The 18,871-nt window shown below is 35.8% G+C and overlaps 1 protein-coding gene across 17 annotated transcripts in view; it reads left to right on the top strand.

Moving 5' to 3' along the window:
* BBX (BBX high mobility group box domain containing) overlaps positions 1-18,871 on the top strand; it is a 297,925-nt gene that overhangs the window by 129,830 nt on the left and 149,224 nt on the right. For 14 of the 17 annotated variants that reach the window (XM_019975203.2, XM_019975120.2, XM_070787339.1 and 11 more), the window contains one exon: positions 2,425-2,498. The exons of 1 other annotated variant lie outside the window; for it this stretch is intronic. The gene's annotated coding sequence lies outside the window, so the exon portion shown is untranslated. Of the gene's footprint in view, positions 1-2,424; positions 2,499-15,929; positions 18,153-18,871 lie in introns of those variants that run through there. 2 more of the 17 variants (XM_070787329.1, XM_070787320.1) reach the window with 2 other exon arrangements.

The raw sequence follows: 18,871 nt of genomic DNA on the forward strand, positions 1-18,871 counted from the left end.
CCCTGTCCATCACCAACTCCCGGAGTTCACCCAGACTCACATCCATCGAGTCAGTGATGCCATCCAGCCATCTCATCCTCTGTCGTCCCCTTCTCCTCCTGCCCGCAATCCCTCCCACCATCAGAGTCTTTTCCAATGAGTCAACTCTTTGCATGAGGTAGCCAAAATACTGGAGTTTCAGCTTCAACATCATTCCTTCCAAAGAAATCCCAGGGCTGATCTCCTTCAGAATGGACTGGTTGGATCTCCTTGTAGTCCAAGGGACTCTCAAGAGTCTTCTTCAACACCACAGTTCAAAAGCATCAATTCTTCGGTGCTCAGCCTTCTTCACAGTCCAACTCTCACATCCATACATGACCACAGGAAAAACCATAGCCTTGACTAGACGAACCTTTGTTGGCAAAGTAATGTCTCTGCTTTTGAATATGCTGTCTAGGTTGGTCATAACTTCCCTTCCAAGGAGTAAGCGTCTTTTAATTTCATGGCTGCAGTCACTATCTGCAGTGATTTTGGAGCCCAAAAAAATAAAGTCTGACACTGTTTCCACTGTTTCCCCATCTATTTCCCATCAAGTGATGGGACCAGGTGCCATGATCTTCGTTTTCTGAATGTTGAGCTTTAAGCCAACTTTTTCACTATCCTCTTTCACTTTCATCAAGAGGCTTTTTAGTTCCTCTTCACTTTCTGCCATAAGGGTGGTGTCATCTGCATATCTGAGGTTATTGATATTTCTCCCGGCAATCTTGATTCCAGCTTGTGTTTCTAAGGAGAGACTTTTATACCATTTATTTAATCAGTTTTTGGAATTGTATGCTTCTTTTGTAGCAACATAAGCATTTAATTTGAAAGTATTCACGTGTCCCATTAATTTTCTTCAGAGATCTTTCTTCTTTCATCCATACCCTTGTTCTAAAAAATGTGGATAAATGAGTAGTATCTTGTGAGAAGCCTTGTAAGACCATTTAATATTTTATTCTTTCTGGTTATTGTTTTCTTCTGTAGCATTGGGTGACAACTGAATTATCTACATCTAGTTAGGATTACTCAAATGAATCATTATACATTTTTGATATTTAATGTATAAGAGCGAGTTCTTCCATATTGTAGTAGCTGAAAAAACACTTTAGCTGACACATAAAATGACTAACAATATTGATCAAGCAGTAAGCTAGTAAGTGATACCCAGTTTCTGAAGTATGTTGTAGCCTGCTGATTGTAAAGAAATATATTGTCATAATACACAAGAGAGTAGGAAATTATCTCTTAGTTGAGTGTGATTTAGTATTACCATATGAAGCACTTGAGAAACTAAATGAATGTGTCTCACATAGAAACTGAAATAGCTTAATTTAAAAAAATTATAATTTAGATATATGTCTGTATTAATGATGACCCTATATGCGAGACAGCAAAAGAGACACAGGCTTTTGGACTCTGTGGGAGGAGGTGAGGGTGGGAGGATTTGAGAGAATAGCATTGAAACATTGCTATTGTATAGTACTATATGTGAAATAGATCACCAGCCCAAGTTTGATGGATGAGACAGGGCACTCAGGGCCATAGCACTGGGATGACCCTGAGAGATGGGATGGGGAGAGAGGTGGGAGGGGGTTTCAGGATGGGGAACACATGTATTCCCATGGCTGATTCATGTCAATGTATGGCAGAAACCACTACAATATTGTAAAGTAATTAGCCTCCAATTAAAATAAATAAACTAATTAAAAAATAAATAAATTGGAAACATTAAAAATAAAAAAAATTCACAAGCAATTATAATTTAGGTATATGTCTATATTTGCAGTCTTAATATAAAGTTTTGTTTACTTTGTACACTTGATTTCAATCCTCTTTTATTTCATCATGTGTAGCTAGAAAGTAATTTATAACAGCTTTTCTCTATTTGTATGTGTTCCCCCACCCTTTAATAGAAGAACTATCTGGGCTTCACTCATCTTTAAAAGATAAAATATAAGCATCTGAACCATAGCTTAATTGTGGTTAAGCTTTAACTGGTTTGGTTGAACCAGTCATTTCAAATAACTTGACTTTAGTCAGGATGTCATTTTAATTCCATGTTTTTCCAGAGGATTTACCTGTAACTCTATACCTGAATTTAGTCAGCAAACTAAGAAGTAATGGCCTGTAATTCTTTGTCTCTGTAACTTTGGCCTCAGAATTCCCATTGAGTAATTTTAGTAATCATCTTTTTGTTAAATTAAAGTTGACAGTAAATACTTTCGGTCTTTTTTTCCTCAGTAGTGTTAGTCCAGGGATGTTTAATCATTTTCCTGATTTTGATTGGTTGGCTGTTAATACATCTTATTTAGGGATGATTTTGCTAAAGGAGACTTAAGTGTCAATATAGTTGGAAAGGGCTTCCTGACTCACCATTTTAATCACTTTGCTCTGGGTCCTCCACAGAATCCTGCTGCATCACAGAAGTTGGAAGTTCTGATGTTCCATTGGCATCACAATGGAAAGTCTTGACTTGACCGGTAAGAGCAGCCCCATGGTGCATCTTACTTACTTACCTGGAAGCAATGAAGCAGTCAAGAGCTATGTGGTATCAGAGCTGGTCTCAACTTTTTCGCATCTGATAGATTCACCTTCCGTATTGATCAGGGAAGTGTGATAATTGTGTATTTTACTTGTCAATTTTATTAGTATTTTAAAAGTGACATGTAGTCTCTATTATCAAGAATGTTAAATTTTCCTTTAAAGTAATTAATTTTTAAAAATTAACTATTTCAGAATCCCTGGCTTGTTTCTCCAATGTAATGGGCTATTGGTAAAAAGTCAATTTATTGAAGTCCCCAGTTATCTAGAGAATACATGTCTTAGTAAATATTACATTGGTTTGTTCCCTCAAAGCTTTTTGTATTTCCTTTGGCATTAAATGAAAAGTGAATCAGTATCAAAAAGCATTATGGGAGCTTAAAAAAGACTATTAAAAATAATAGAAGCAGGTGTAGCAGTACCATAAAACTATTTTGAATATGAAAAACCACACAGTGAAGAAAAAGTTGAGATTTTAAAATATATACATGTGGCAAATTATATCAAACTTTGAAACTCACATAGTATAATTCTGTCCTTTTGTTCATAAGTTGTATTCAAAACTGCTTCCTTTGGAATATTTTAGGATTAATTTTAATAATGATTACTTAAATGCATAGAGTTTTCTCAGTCTGGGAATAAAAACGTGTGATTGATTTACTGGTGTTTGAATACTTTATGGTGAACTGATGATTTATAAGACCAAGGAATGTGACATAAAATGAACAAAAATAGTAAATATTGCTTAGTTGCAATTTTCAGGACATGCACTTATTCTTCAAATTTTCGATTCATGGTAAACTTAAATCTTTTTTCTCTTAAGTATTTTTGATAGCCTGTTAGGTCTGTCTAGAAAATTTGTGTGTGTGTTTTTGTTTTAGTAAATATATGACTGAATGTTGCTTTTATGATTTTATGATGTGATAAGGCCTCTGAACCATTCTTCTGAGTGTTACAGTCTAGGATTGTTTGCATTGTAAAAATAAATGCCATTAACTTGTAAGTGTGTTTACTTGGATATTGAAACACCAACAAAATCTTATTGCCAGTGAGAAGACTGAGATTTAGTTATTTCTCCTCCTTTCTGTATTATCCTTTAAGGCATAATAAGTCAGAAATACAAATTCTGGATTTATGAATGGCAGGATACCATTGACTGTGGTTTTACTGGGTCAGCAGAATAGACTACAGAAAATTTGAATATCTATACTGTAATTTCAAATATGTTCTCAATTACTAATTCTAACAGTGAGATTTAAAGAAAATTAAATTTGTGGCAATATTCTGAGTTTTCTAAATATGAATATATATATAGAAAATACAGCAGGACCTTTTATATTACCTGTTCAGAGAACTAAATCATTAATATGCCATTGTATGGCAGTCTTGACTTAAGTAGCCATCTGATCTTTGATCTCTGAATGTTAATTAGATTACATCAGTAAAGTATTTTTATTGACTGTAAACAGATACTGACAGAAAATGCTGATAAAATTTAAGAAAACTGACACTTTATACTTCTAGTATACATTTATGTTCATCATAAGTACAGTATTAACTAGTAGAAAATATGCCATTCAAAATCAAGAGTAATTTAGGAAATAAATCTTGGAAAATGTTACCTAGCAAAATGGTTCCCAGGGTTCAGTAAATCTGGGAAATAATGCTGTTTTAGTCAGCTTAGGCAAAGCTTTGTTTAATTAAACAGAGTCCCTAAATCTTAGTGTTTTATACCAATAAGAGTTTCTTTATCACTCATGTTCGTATTCCTGATGAATCTGTTGCCACTCTGCTCCATGTCCTCTTCATTCCTGGACCAGAGCTGAAGGACAGCCTCTCTGGGATGCACAAGTCTTGTGGCAGGAGTCAGGCATTCTGGGTTCTTTAAGAGGCCATGTATGTCACTACCTCTTAACATTTCATTGGCTAAAGCATGTCACATGGCCAGCTCATGTCATGGGATAGGAGTGGCTTCTTAAGAGGAGTGGTGTAGGGGCTGATAGGGAAGCACAATGCCTATTTTAAGGGTAATATTCGGATAATCCTATCTCGGGCTTTTCTAGACAGACAGAATGCACCTTGTATGTTAAGCTTCCAGAAGTCCTGTAAAAATTAATCTGTTTAACGTGGAAAATTATTTGTGAAACTTCTGTGTGATACATGGAACATATTGAACTTTGAAACCTATCTGTGAACAAGTTTTAGGGAATGAGGAGTTCATTCATTCCAAGAGTTTCCCTAAGTTTTGAACATTATCACTTTTACACTATGCAATAAGTGGAAATACACCCTATATTAAGCTTACATTCTTGTTTTATAAGTTGGCTTTAAAATGAAAGAAAATTACTTCAGACTGGACCCTCGGTGGTTTGAATACAGAGTTTGAGAAGGGAAATAATGATCCTCATAATAAATTCTTCCCTATATTTACTGGATTTCAGGAATTTTGACAGATATCCAATTGGGTATAGAGGAAGAGCATAAGAGAATGGGTAGGTTTTTTTTTTTTACCAGTAGTAGCATAATTATTTTACCATGTAATGGTAATCAAGTGCTTCTACTTAAAGTCAATTTCAGGAATGATTCTGGAGAGAAAGAATACACATACTATAAGGTTTTCTAATGTACACGAGTTTTCTAATGTACCCCGAGGTCGTATTCACTATACAGTGATTGCATTATTCTGTCCTATACTTTGTAGAAAATTGATAGTCATAATGATCTCCTCAGCTAGTGTTATGATTAATCCCACAAGTTTTATAAAATGTTGTGACCACATGTGTGTGGATTAAGATGATTTAAATATTGAGGATTATACTATAAGCAGTGCTTTGTTTGTAAGTTTCTAGTTCCTTAAGATTGGGGAAAAGGAACATTTAGAAATCTGTGAATTCAGAGAAACTTAGGCATAAATCCTAGTTCTGGAACTTTTAAGTTGAAAGAATTTGGGTGATTATTTAACCTCTGTCAAATTTTGTTTTCTCATCTTAATATTGGATAATGATCTCTACCTCATGGAGTGCTGATAATGAAATGAGGGAATTAAGTTGAGTGCCTGGCACATGGGATGCTCTCAAGAAATGGTAGTTAAGAAATGTGATCACAGTTCAATAATCTTGGATGCACTGTAATATACTGTTATTACAGTATATGTATGTATAAACTATGTTTGCATATTTATATTTAAGCACACACTTCCAAGAGTTTTAAAAAATTGTCCTTAAGGTATAAGTATCCTACAGATTTACTGAAAAATAAAAGTGGCTTTATCCTCATCTGAAAAGGTGAATCCTGTGGAAGTACTAGTCACCCTGTGAACTAATAAATCAGTTCTTGCCACTGAGAACATAGAAGTCCTAACAGAGTGATTGCCAATTGTGGATGTATGGCCTCGCCTCTGAATTTTAAGGTTGGCATCAAAGAAAAACAATTTTTTATAATCTCACAGGGTACAAGAACAAAAGAGAGTGCCACAGAAATTTTCTTCAGCATGTAGAGCAAATGCTGTTTGGTTTCAAAAGAGTCAGCATTTCTACTTCAAGATTTCTATGCTGCTGTTTCCCAGTGAAGCTGAGATTATTTAAATTCCTTCGATGACTTCTCTGTTGGCATTGTCCCCTCACACTCAGAATCAGGACAGCAGAGGATATCTCTTAGGGTTCAAAGCTTTATGTTATTTCTAAATGATAATTTAATTTGGAATAACACAGAGATACATATAAGTAATTTGGGGTAAATTATTTTTCAAATTGTCCCAAGTCTTTCTCTTTATAAATGAATCATCATTGTAACAACTACCAGCTGGATCATTGATAGAGTGAAACTATTTCAAAAATAGAATATTTTCATTTTTAGAGACTATATAGTCTGGGCAGCCATAACAAAATACCACAGACTGGGCAACTTAAACAATAGATTTCTTTTTACAGTTCTGAAGGCTTATGGTCCATGGTCAAGGTGTTGACAAATTCTGTTTCTGGTGTGGTTTCTCTTCCTGGCTTTTGGACAGTTGCCTTCTTGCTGTGCTCTCACGTGACCTTTTCTCTGTGTCTGTGGAGAAAGTGTGCTCTGGCCTCTTCCCCCTTCTTATAAGGACACCAGTTCTATCAGATAATGGCCCCACCCTAGTGACCTTACTTAATTTTTACCTTCTTCTAGGGTCTGTCTCCAAGTACAATTGCACTGGGTTTTGAGGTTTCATTATACAAATTTGAGGGCAGCCAATTCAGTTCATACCAGAGGTATTTGTTTTTTCTGTGCCAAAGAGAGAAGAGAATGTTAAAAAAAAAAAAAAAAAAATTCTATGTTATTTAATCTATAAACAAGAAGATCCGGTTTACTGTATCATCTAAGATTCTAAAAATTATCTTTGAATCTTTGGAATGGGAGACATTTGAAATTACTGAATTCATATTTCTTCCACTTTGAAGTCACAGTGCATTAAAAAAGAATGTCTTTCAAGGGAAGGAATCAAATCAAAGAACTTGAAAATCAGAGTGTTTTGTATGATGGAGGAATAGCATCATTGTAAAAATTGATTTCCATGTGTATTCATTGTTGACTTGATATGGAATGTATTTGAAAATTAGGTCAAAGAAGACATTTAACTTTTTGAGATACATGTTTCTGCTGACTATAATCAAGCCAATTCATATTTTTCATGGCTATATTCTTTTACTTTATTTAGCAGGAAAATAGCATAGTCTTAAAGGTTCTGGAAAACAGAAAGAAAATATTATGCATTTGAAATAAAGCCAGCAAAAGCCACAACAGAGTCCTAAATCTCCTATTCTCCCTGTTAATTATCCTGCCTCCCTCTCTTTCTTTTTTTTAATCTCCTTTTTTCATCCTCTTCCTTTTCCTCCTTTCCTCTGATATTACTCTTAGGTTAGTAATCATTGAATTTCTCAAGTAATAGTCTAAATGCAATTCTTTAAACATCTCTGTAGTACCTTTTTCTAGTACATAGGAGGAACTTTCAGTTGATGAGTGTTTGGGATTAGTAATCGTATTGATGAAGGCTCAATTTAACTCTTAGTTCTACTTTTGAACTTAAAAAAAAAAGAGTGCTCTGTGTCACTAGAATAATTTGAGTGTCTTATGATTTGATGCCTATCTGAAAAGAGAAAATATACCATAAGGAAACAAACCTTTGAGACTCTCTTTGTATAATAATAACTTTAAATTGATTCACCTTGTGTGTTTACAGACTAGAAGATAAGCTCTTCAGGACTGATCTACTTTTGTGGATTGCAGTTAATTGGTTGAAAGTTATTATTTTACCTTTTATTTACTTTTGATTTTGATTTCCCTCTAAAGCTATTTACAGATGACTCAAACTTAAGCCTTATATGTAATAAATTTTAGCACTGTATTTCTTTTGCATAGGCTCAGTCTACTGATTATTAAATTTACTAGTTAAGGACAATACAAATAAGTTGAGACATGACCACTTCATCCATTTTACTACTCTGAAAGGTAGATAAATTATTTTTATACTGAAGTCTATATTGCCTTTGATCTCTATTACAGAGAATTGTGTTTCTCCAGGAAAATAAATGAATCTTGTTGTTGTTCAGTTGCTCAGTCACGTCCGACTCATTGCATCCTCTGTGGTCCCCTTCTCCTGCCTTCAGTCTTTCCCAGCATCAGGGTCTTTTCCTGGGAGTTGGCGCTTCACATCAGATGGCCAAAGTATTGGAGCTTCAGCTTCAGCAACACTCCTTCTAATAAATATTCAGGGTTGATTTCCTTTAGGATTGACTGGTTTGATCTCCTTGCTGTCCAAGGGACTCTCACGAGTCTTCTCCAGCACTTCAGTTCAAAAGCATCATCTCTTTGGCGCTCAGCCTTCTTAATGGTCCAGCTCTTACATCCTGTGTGACTACTGGAAAAACCATAGCTTTGACTAGACAGACCTTTGTTGGCAAAGTAATGTCTCTACTTTTTAATACACTGTCTAGTTTATCATAGCTTTTCTTCCAAGGAGAAAGCATCTTTTAATTTCATGGCTGCAGTCACCATCTGCAGTGATTTTGGAGCCCAAGAAAATAAAGTCTATCACTGTTTCCACTTTTTCCCCATCTATTTGCCATGAAGTGATGGGGCCAGATGCCATGATCTTAGTTTTTTGAATGTTGAGTTTTAAGCCAGCTTTTTCACTCTCTGTCACCTTCATCAAGAGACTCTTTCGTTCTCTTGGCTTTCTGCCATTAGAATGATGTCATCTGCATGTCTAAGGTTATTGATATTTCTCCTGGCAATCTTGATTCCAGCTTGTGATTCATCCAGACTAGAATTTTGCATGATGTACTCTGCATATAAGTTAAGTAAGCAGGGTGACAATATGTAGCCTGATGAACTCCTTTCTGAATTTTGAACCAGTCTGTTGGTCCAGGTCCAGTTCTAACTGTTGCTTCTTGACCTGCATACAGGTTTCTCAGACAGCAAGTCAGGTAGTCTGGTATTCCTGTCTCTTTTAAGAATTTTCCACAGTTTGTTGTAATGCATACTGTCTAAAGGTTTTAGTGTAGTCATGTTTTTCTGGATCTAAATGGATCTAATGGGGTGAAATTTCTCATAACATTGCTCTCAGAATTTCCATGCATATTAATGTAGAATACATACTATATTTACTGAGTATTCTGCATGTACACAGATAAGTGTAAATATACATGAGTGAATACATGTAATTTTTTCAGGTAACTTCTTCAGGAAACCTAAAGCCTTAAGTTTACATTAGAGGGTCTGTTTTGTTTGGGCTGTATCCCCCAAACCTACGAATGGTTTCCAGCACATGGAACTTGCTTAGTGAATATTTGGTGAATTAGTAATACAAGAGTTCACATTTTATTAATTGTATATTCCATTGATATTGATATTAATAAGCATCCCCAGGTCTACTTGGAGATAGTTATTCTTCCAAGTGTTAGTTCAGGGGGAGGAGTGTTCCTCATAAATAAGTCTTTAAGTTGCAGTTAGTCCTATAATCAATAAATGTTAGTGAGCTTAAGAACTTAAAATGAGCAGCAAAATAATTTCTGGGTACCTGTTGTATTGTTCATAGGGTACATTGAGTCAGCAAGAGTTTATTAAGACTTGTAAGCCTTCTGCCAAGTACTTTCCTAACACTTTACCAGTGACCTTCTGAGTGGAGTGCATGTGAAGGTTCTGAGATACAAGAAAGGCAAATTGGTTCAGGTGGGGTCACGAGAGATGCTGTATGGTACTTGTATTTAGTTAATACGTAATAGAAAGGTTGACTTAAGTCCACATTTAGATGTTTTATTCTTGGGGGGGTACTATTTTTAGGATATTTCTATATTCAAATTTATAAAGATGTTAGAGAAGAACATTGTGTTTTGGTTTGTGTGTGTATGTGTTTTGATTTTATAAACTTTCGTAATCTGCTTGATTTTCAGTTCTGCCTCTGACATTGTTATATTGCTGTTCTTAAAAAGCAGATGAGTTATGTAGTTATTTTAATGTTTCCTTAACATTTATTGTAAGGCCATTTATTATCAAGTGTCTCTTTGAGGCAAAAGTATTCCACTTCAGGAATGTAATGTTTTAAGCTGTTGAGTTACCACAGGCATAAACAGTGTACAGGTTTCTGGAAAGGTCAATTAGATGGGGAGGAACTGGCTTCTGAACAAGGCTTAAATAATAAGATACCATTTAACTGGTGAACACAGTCCCAAGCATTTTCAGTTATGCCATACTGCTACTGCTGCTAAGTCGCTTCAGTCGTGTCCGACTCTGTGCGACCCCATAGACAACAGCCCACCAGGCTCTCCTGTCCCTGGGATTCTCCAGGCAAGAACACTGGAGCGGGTTGCCATTTCCTTCTCCAATGCATGAAAGTGAAAAGTGAAAGTGAAGTTGCTCAGTCGTGTCAGACTCTTAGCAACCCCATGGACTGCAGCCTACCAGGCTTCTCCGTTCATGGGATTTTCCAGGCAAGAATACTGGAGTGGGATGCCATTGCTTTCTCCAGTTATGCCATACTAATTACTAAATTAGAGAGAATGAAACCCACAAAACGTGAGATGTATCCATGTGCAGAGAAGGGTAAGCCCTCAGGCACCACCCAGATGGCCCGAACTGATTCTCTGAATCATGCGCTTAATATAGTTTGTGAATACCTGCTGTGCTTTCAGTATTGTTAGAGATGCCTGTTCATCAAATAGGTGTATTATATAAAGAGACAATAGAGGAAAGTGTGAGATTAGCAGCCAGTGTCCATCCCCTGTTTAAATACAAACTTCTTCCTCTGTCAGTCATTTTGTTCTGCCATTTGCTGACACTTACAGCTCATCTCTTGGGCTTCCCTGGTGTCTCCGCAGTATAGAATCAGCCTGCAGTGCGGCTTCTATCCCTGGGCTGGGAAGATCCCCTGGAGGAGGGAATGGCAACCCAGTACCCACTCCAGTATTCTTGCCTGGAGAATCCCGTGGACAGAGGAGCCTGGCCTACTACAGTCCATGGGGTTGCAAAGAGCCAGACATAACTAAAGCGACTTAGCACTCATACACGCACAGCTCATCTTTCAGTCCATTTAGTAACATAAATACTTAAAGGGATGATAGTTTTCGGGTTTGAAAGTTTTTCCTGTTAACATAATGGGTATTGGTTTTCTTTATTGCTGACATAACAAATCTATCTTGTTGATGGTAAAGGTGTGCCAGTTATGTTTCTCTTTATTAATTTTGAACTAATCATCAGTTATAGAATTTTTTAACCCATTATTCCTTTTATAATAAAATATTTCATGCATTAGAATTTATAATGTGCCTGTGGAAAAAAAATATTTTAGAACTTTTACTTCCCAATTTACTTCCCATTCTTGCTACTAGGTTGTCAACTGCCTAATACTCATCCTTGCTTCGGTAGATAGGTAGAAACTTAAAGATTTCCTTATAGAAGACAAATTTCAATGGATCACTTTTTTCAGCTGTAATTTGATCTCAGAAGCATGGGCTCTGGATCTGGAGTCAGATGGACTGTACACAAGACTAAATTCAACTCAGTTGATTACTGATTGTACTGTGGGAAAGTTACTTTTCTTCATCTGTGAAACGGGGTGAATATGGTCCGTGTAAGGTTCTTACGAAGATTAAAAGTGCTGGAGGTTACACTGCCAACCCCAGAACAGGGCAGGGCTGCTAAGAAAATGTGTTTGTTCTCACAATGGACAGTAGGTCAAAGTGGTATTTGACTTTTTTTTACTGCTCTAACTGTTCTTTGAAATGGAATTTCAAGCATGTTATTATCTCTATTCACAGCGAGAGAAATGTCTTCACTGTGTTGCACTTTATTATATGAAGTCTTTATTGAGTACAGGATTGGTTTTAAGTCATTAGAGAGTAACATTTACTCTTTATATTGTTAAATACCTTAAAATATTTCCTATACCATCATAATAGATGTTTATTTATACTTTGCCCAATTTAATTTTGCAGTTTTATTAAAGTGTAATCAAAGCTCAAGTATATGAAAGTATTAGGAGATAAGTCATCTATCATTCAGTGAGGTATAGTTATTTTAAGAATATTATCGCCTCATGCAGTGTTGGTTTTAACAAAATTATCACCTTAAACAAAAAGTAAATTATTTAAGTGTAAAAGTACATTTTTATAATCTACACAATTTTCTTCAAAGATTATAATTATTTTAATAAAACAAAGAGCTGTATTATGAATTCTTAATGAAATTTAAAGTATGAGAGCTATTTTTGTAAATTGATTATTGCAACCTAGCTAAAAAATTAAAAAAATTCTAAACAGCTGTGACTTTATTATGACCTTATTCTACTAGTTTATCCATAAACTAGAGAAGCAAGATTCTCCTTCATTTTAGGTCATTGGCTTAGCATTTCACAATTAATTGATCCAAGACAAGAAAGTATTTTTATTTCTAGTAATTTTCATGAGCGTGAAGCATTACAGTTTTGTTCTTTGTCCCTAGTAACTTTTATTTATTTATTTTTATTATCTCTATAATTAGTATATCTCAACTGATTTTGAAGATAATTTAGGACTATCTATGAAAATACCTTGGTTCCTTCAAAAAGCTTCTCTGTAAGTTAACATGTTTGTATTAGGATATTTGTGGGGTCTTTTTTTATAGCAATTTTACCCTTTCCTAGTCAAATAGGTGCATTTTCTAAACATAACTATGGATTTTATAGACTTGAATTATGTACTTTTTCAACTATTAGTATACTATATATCATTCTAAACTTTTCTGGCTCCCATATGAGTGAAGAGTGTTTGCACTCTTTTTCTAGCTCTTGTATTCCTTTTTTAGAACCTGAACTGCCTATAGTAATCTCACTGGAAAAATTGTTTTACTTAAAAGGTAAAAGTAGCATACTTTCTGTTCCTCTTATTTATCTGATAAATACTTACTGGAACTACTGGGTTCCAAGTGTTAGACATTGTCAAGGTCACATTATGATAATAGAAGGCAAACTAATTAGGTACAATATAGATAGGTAAATAAACCTCACTGAGAGTTCTGAGTGGAGAAGGCAATGGCACCCACTCCAGTACTCTTGCCTGGAAAATCCCATGGACAGAGGAGCTTGGTGGGCTGCAGTCCATGGGGTCGCTAAGAGTCGGACACGACTGAGTGACTTCCTTTCACTTTTCACTGTCATGCATTGGAGAAGGAAATGGCAACCCGCTCCAGTGTTCTTGCCTGGAGAATCCCAGGGACGGGGGAGCCTGGTGGGCTGCCATCTATGGGGTCGCACAGAGTCAGACACGACTGAAGCGACTTAGCAGCAGCAGCAAGAGTTCTGAGGAAGATCTTAAATTCCAGGTAGGATATCAGGGAAGACTACTCAGAGGAATAAATATAGAATCTAGAGAAGGGGAATGCAGGCATACCTCAGTTTATTGTAGTTTTCAGATACTGCATTTTTTGCAAATTGAAGGTGAGACAGCCTTGTGTTGAGTAACGTTATCACCATCTTTTCTTTTCCAACAGCTGTCACTTTATGTCTGTCTGTCACATTTTGGTAATTCTTGCAATGTTTTAAACTTTTCCATTATTATTGTATTCATAATGATCAGTGATCTTTAATGTTACTATTACAGAAAATTATGTCTTGCTGAAGGCTCAGAGATTGGTTAGCATTTTTAAGCAATAAAGTATTTTTTAATTAAGGCATGTACCTTTTTTAGGGATAATGCTATTGCACACTTACTAGACTATACTATAGTGTAAACGTACTTTTATATGCACTGGGAAACCAAATAATTTGTGCAACTTGCTTTATTATGACATTTTCTGTATTCAGGTAGACTGGATCCAAATCCACAGTATCTTCAAGGTATGCCTAGATACCTTTTGCTATTTGAATGGAATGTTTGTAAGGGTAAAATGGGAAATTTTCATCCAGAGCTAGATGTAAGAGGGTCTTGAATGTCAGGGTGAATTTACTTTTTTTCTTTTCTTTTTCTTAAGGCAGATAAACCACTGAAAAATTTTGAGCAGACAATATAAATGAGATGGATTGAAAGGGAAAAGAAATAGGCATTGGAAAGTTTGGTTTGAGGGGCTTTAGCATATCCCAGGCAAAAAGAAATTTGTTTTTCTAATAGAGTTTGAGAGTTGTAAATAGCATCATTGTAGGAGACATGAAGGTTTATACCCTGTCTTGATGTGTCTTAAAATATTTTGGATTGAGGTATCCAACTCACCAAATCAAATAAGTCTTTTCCCATTTTGCAAGCAAAAATTAATAGATACTCACTTTTAATGATTGCTTTAATGAAGATTTTCTCAAATGTCTGATGCCTGCCACTACTGATGTGTGTGTGTGTTTCTGTCTGTTTTTAGTGACCGTAAATTTAGTTTTCACTCTAACAATTTCTCAAAGAATACAAACCCTGTCTTGTCACTTGAACCAAACTACTAATGTGCAGAATTTAGCACCAGATGGAACTTGGGGTGTAGAGGAGTCGTAAGAGGGAAGGAAAGCAGTGGGGCTTGTTGAAAAGGAAGTCAGAGATAGGGAGGGGCTGGGATGGAATGGATTTGAAACACAAAGAGAATATCTGTGATTATGTATAGGATGTGTTTATGAGTTTGTTATGAGTTTGGAAGAGATTCCAGCTGAAGATAGGTATAACTTAAGAGAAAGGTCGTAAAGCTGAAACTTTGAAAACTGGTGAAAGTAGAAAATAAGGCTAAGACAGATCCTTTGAAAACACCTACTTACTTGTTAAGAAAAGTATAAAGGAAAGAAAAACAATCAGGCCTGTGGTGGGAAAAGCAATAGAGTGTAGTGCTAAAGAAGATGGGAGTTTTCAAGAAAGAAATGCTGCTGCTGCTGCTGCTGCTAAGTCGCTTCAGTCGTGTCCGACTCTGTGCGACCCCGTAGACGGCAGCCCACCAGGCTCCCCCGTCCCTGGGATTCTCCAGGCAAGAACACTGGATCGGGTTGCCGTTTCCTTCTCCAATGCATGAAAGTGAAAAGTGAAAGTAAAGTTGCTCAGTCGTGTCCGACTCCTAGCGACCCCATGGGCTGCAGCCCATCAGGCTCATTTTTGATGCATTTATTGCCTTCTCCGCAATAAATGCTATTTCCTGTCAAAAAAAAAAAGGTGTTTGGGTTAGGTATTCCATGGGTCCTTTGGGGAAAGTTTTAAAATTAATTTTATTATTAAAGTATAGTTGATTCACAGCGTTTATTATACAGTGAATGATTTAATATTTTTTTACATTGGGCTTCCCCAGTGGTTCAGCTGGTAAAGAACCCACTTGCCAGTCCAGGAGACTCAAGAGACTTGAGTTTGATCCCTGTGTCTGAGTAGATCCACTAAAGAAGGAAGTGGCAACCTTATCCAGTATTCTTGCCTGGAAAATTCCATGGACAGAAGAGCCTGGCAGTCCATGGGATTGCGAAGAGGCAGACACGACTGAGAGCACATGCACACATTTTATAGATTATGCTCCATTTGAATTTTTCTTAAAATATTGGCTATGTCCTCGGTGCTTTAAAATATTGGCTATGTCCTCGGTGCTGTACAATATATTACTGTAGCTTATTTATTTTATGCATGATATTTGTACCTACCTTTCTCGCCATTTCCCATTTCCCTCTCCCTGTTGGTAACCGCTGCTGCTGGTAAGTCGCTTCAGTCGTGTCCGACTCTGTGCTACTCCGTAGACAGCAGCCCACCAGGCTCCCCCGTCCCTGGGATTCTCCAGGCAAGAACACTAGAGCGGGTTGCCATTTCCTTCTCCAATGCATGAAAGTGAAAAGGTAAAGTGAAGTTGCTCAGTCGTGTCCGACTCTTAGCGACCCCATGGACTGCAGCCCACCAGGCTCCTCGGTCCATGGGATTTTCCAGGCAGGAGTACTGGAGTAGGGTGCCATTGCCTTCTCCGTGGTAACTGCTAGTTTTCTATATCTATGTTTCTGTTTTATTACATTCATTCGTTTGCTTTATTTTTTAGATTCCACATAAATGATAATAATATTTATCTTTCTCTGATTTATTTCACTAAGCATTGTACTGTCTAGGTCCATCTATATTATTATTATTGGCAGAATTTCATTCTTTTTTTTATGGCTGAATAATATTCCGTGTGTGTGTATGTGTGTTTGCACACATACTATATATACCTCATCTTCATTCATTTCGTCTGTTCATGGATACTTGGGTTGCTTTGTTATCTTAGCTCTTGTAAATAATGCTGCTATGAATATTGGGTGCAAGTATCTTTTCAAAGTAGTGTTTTTATTTGGGGGAGATGTATACTCAGAAGAGGAATTGCTGGGGCATACAGTCATTCTATTTTTAGTTTTTTGAGGAACCTTCATGCTGTTCCCTGTAGTGGCTGCACCAATTTACACTCCCACTAACAGTGTACCAGGGTTCCCTTTTCTCTATATCCTCGCCAACATTTGTTATTTGTGGACTTTTTTGGTGATAGCCATTCTCACATGGTTTTGATTTAAATTTGGGTAAGCAGTTTTTGCAGGGTAGTCAAGGCAGAAAGTATTTATATATGTTTCAAATATTCCCCCTCTTATTTCCACTTTCTTGCTTTGATTTTTAGATGAAACTCTATGTTGAGCCAGTCTTCATGGAAGGATCTAAACTGACTTACAGAGCCACTCCCTGGGAACATAGAGCTCATCTTCTATAAATATAGTTTTAATATTCTTTTCTTTAAATGTGTTACCTAAAATACTTCAGATCAGATGCTAATATCATTTCTCAGATACACTAAGTGTTACTTTCTTTAATATATCATCATCAAACATACTTCCTAAATGCCTCACCGTTAGGGGCTTACATTTATTATGTAATTGGAATTATAGAAGGATGATAAATGAATTCCTTGTCATTGCCAGTTCTTCTTTTACAAGAAGTACAGTTTTACTTTTTAAAAAGCTTTCTGTTTTTATAAAGATCTCATAGAAAGCTTTTTGGATTAGTAGGGCCACCTGCATATGGGATTTCTAGGTGAGAATCAAATACATAGTTAACTTTTGTTTCCATCTGCAGAGAATAGTTGTAAGGATATAAAAGACTCAACCTAAGAGCAGTAACAATGATTATAATTTTAAAGAACTGTAGTAGTTATTCTTTGCATTTTATGCACTAATTTCTCTTTTTATGTAGAAGTGTGTGTGTTTAATCATCACAGTGGCCCCATAGATGCAGATATCTTTACTCTCTTACCATTTATGAGAGAACTGATGCTCAGAACATTTAAATAAATTGTGTGAGCTTTTTGACCAATTGAAAATAGAGCCAGGATTCAGGTCAGCTCTTTCTGACTTTCAAAGACCATGTTCTCTACATGGCCCGTGCAGTTTACAAATGTATTTGAAATTTGAGTTTTAACACCCTTGGTGGCAACAACTCACTCCAATTTGGGTGCCCAGTGCCTCATTACTTTCTTCCTTTTTTCTTCCAACTTGGGATGACTAGATAATTTTCATTTGCTTAAACGTATTATCATTCTATACTGCTGATTGTCAGGCAATCTTCTGCATATTTAATTCCCTTATTTATTCTTCACATCAGTTATATTTCTCCTTCAACATTTTATTTTGAAACTTGAGACAAATAGCATATGTTTGTATTCACCACCTAGATTCTGCCATTAACATTTTACTTATTACTTATTTTATTACATTATCTATAATCTGTGTATCTATAAGTTCATTTTTGATGCATTTAAAAAGTAAAGACATCACTGCAAATATCCTAAATACTTCAGTATGTATATTATTGACTATAGTTCAGCATTTATGTACAACTTTTTTCTTTTGATGTAAAATTTACATTCACTGAAATGCATAAATCTTAAATATACATTTTCTGGATTTGATAAACTCATATACTTAACTGTGTAACTCATATACCTTTGAAGACATAAAATATTACTACTGATAGGTGTCTCTCTTTATTCCCATTTTGTGCCTGAGGAAACTGAAACACAGTGAAATTAAATAATCTGCCTGAGGTCACACTGCTAATTGAAATAGAGCTGGAATTCAGGCTCTGGGAATCTGCTTTTAGGGTTTGCGCTCCTGACAGCACCCTCAGTCTGCACATGTCCAGGTATCCTTTTACATTCCCATGTACAAATGTCGTATTAATTTATAACATAAGAGTGTAGACACAGAAGTAGTATGTTTGGGATTAGTGAGAGTAGAAATGCTGTTCTGGAAATGCCTTACATCCTTGCAAGAGTATATATGGCAAGAGAAACTAAGAAGGAAAGAAGAACCTTCGTCAAAATACCATGGTGAATCTCTGTGTAATGATTGTGTCTCAGCCGGCATCCTTGACTGATGTTTCCAGGTATAAAGTGACCGTCTGTTAATGACGACACTGAGGTTCAGGAAAATCCTAAACTGCCACTTGGACAGTTAAAGGTAAATAATGTTCAGTGCATTTTTGTATTAAGCATATTTTTGCTCTACTATGATAATTAGAAAATTGTTCATCCGTGTATGGTGTATGTAGTGCCACTTGCCTTGATGTCTCAGGCTCAAATAATAGAATTAACCAATTTGGGATTTATAGTTATGAAATTTGTAAAGCCTTTAGCAAAGAAACTGAATGGAATTCTTTGGCCTTTCCAAATTTCATAAAAATATGCATAAATTTTGAAATAAATGATACTTATTTTTTGTAGTTCTTAGGTGTACTATTCCTATGAGAAGAAATTATATTTTTCCTGAATTGTGTTCATATCAGAAGCCATATATTAAAATTGACCAGTTTCTTTTGTTCCTTTATTCAATTATGAAAAAGTACTGTCATATATATTTTTA

The sequence above is a fragment of the Bos indicus genome, chromosome 1, assembly GCF_029378745.1.
Source record: "Bos indicus isolate NIAB-ARS_2022 breed Sahiwal x Tharparkar chromosome 1, NIAB-ARS_B.indTharparkar_mat_pri_1.0, whole genome shotgun sequence".
In the NCBI taxonomy this organism is placed as follows: domain Eukaryota; kingdom Metazoa; phylum Chordata; class Mammalia; order Artiodactyla; family Bovidae; genus Bos; species Bos indicus.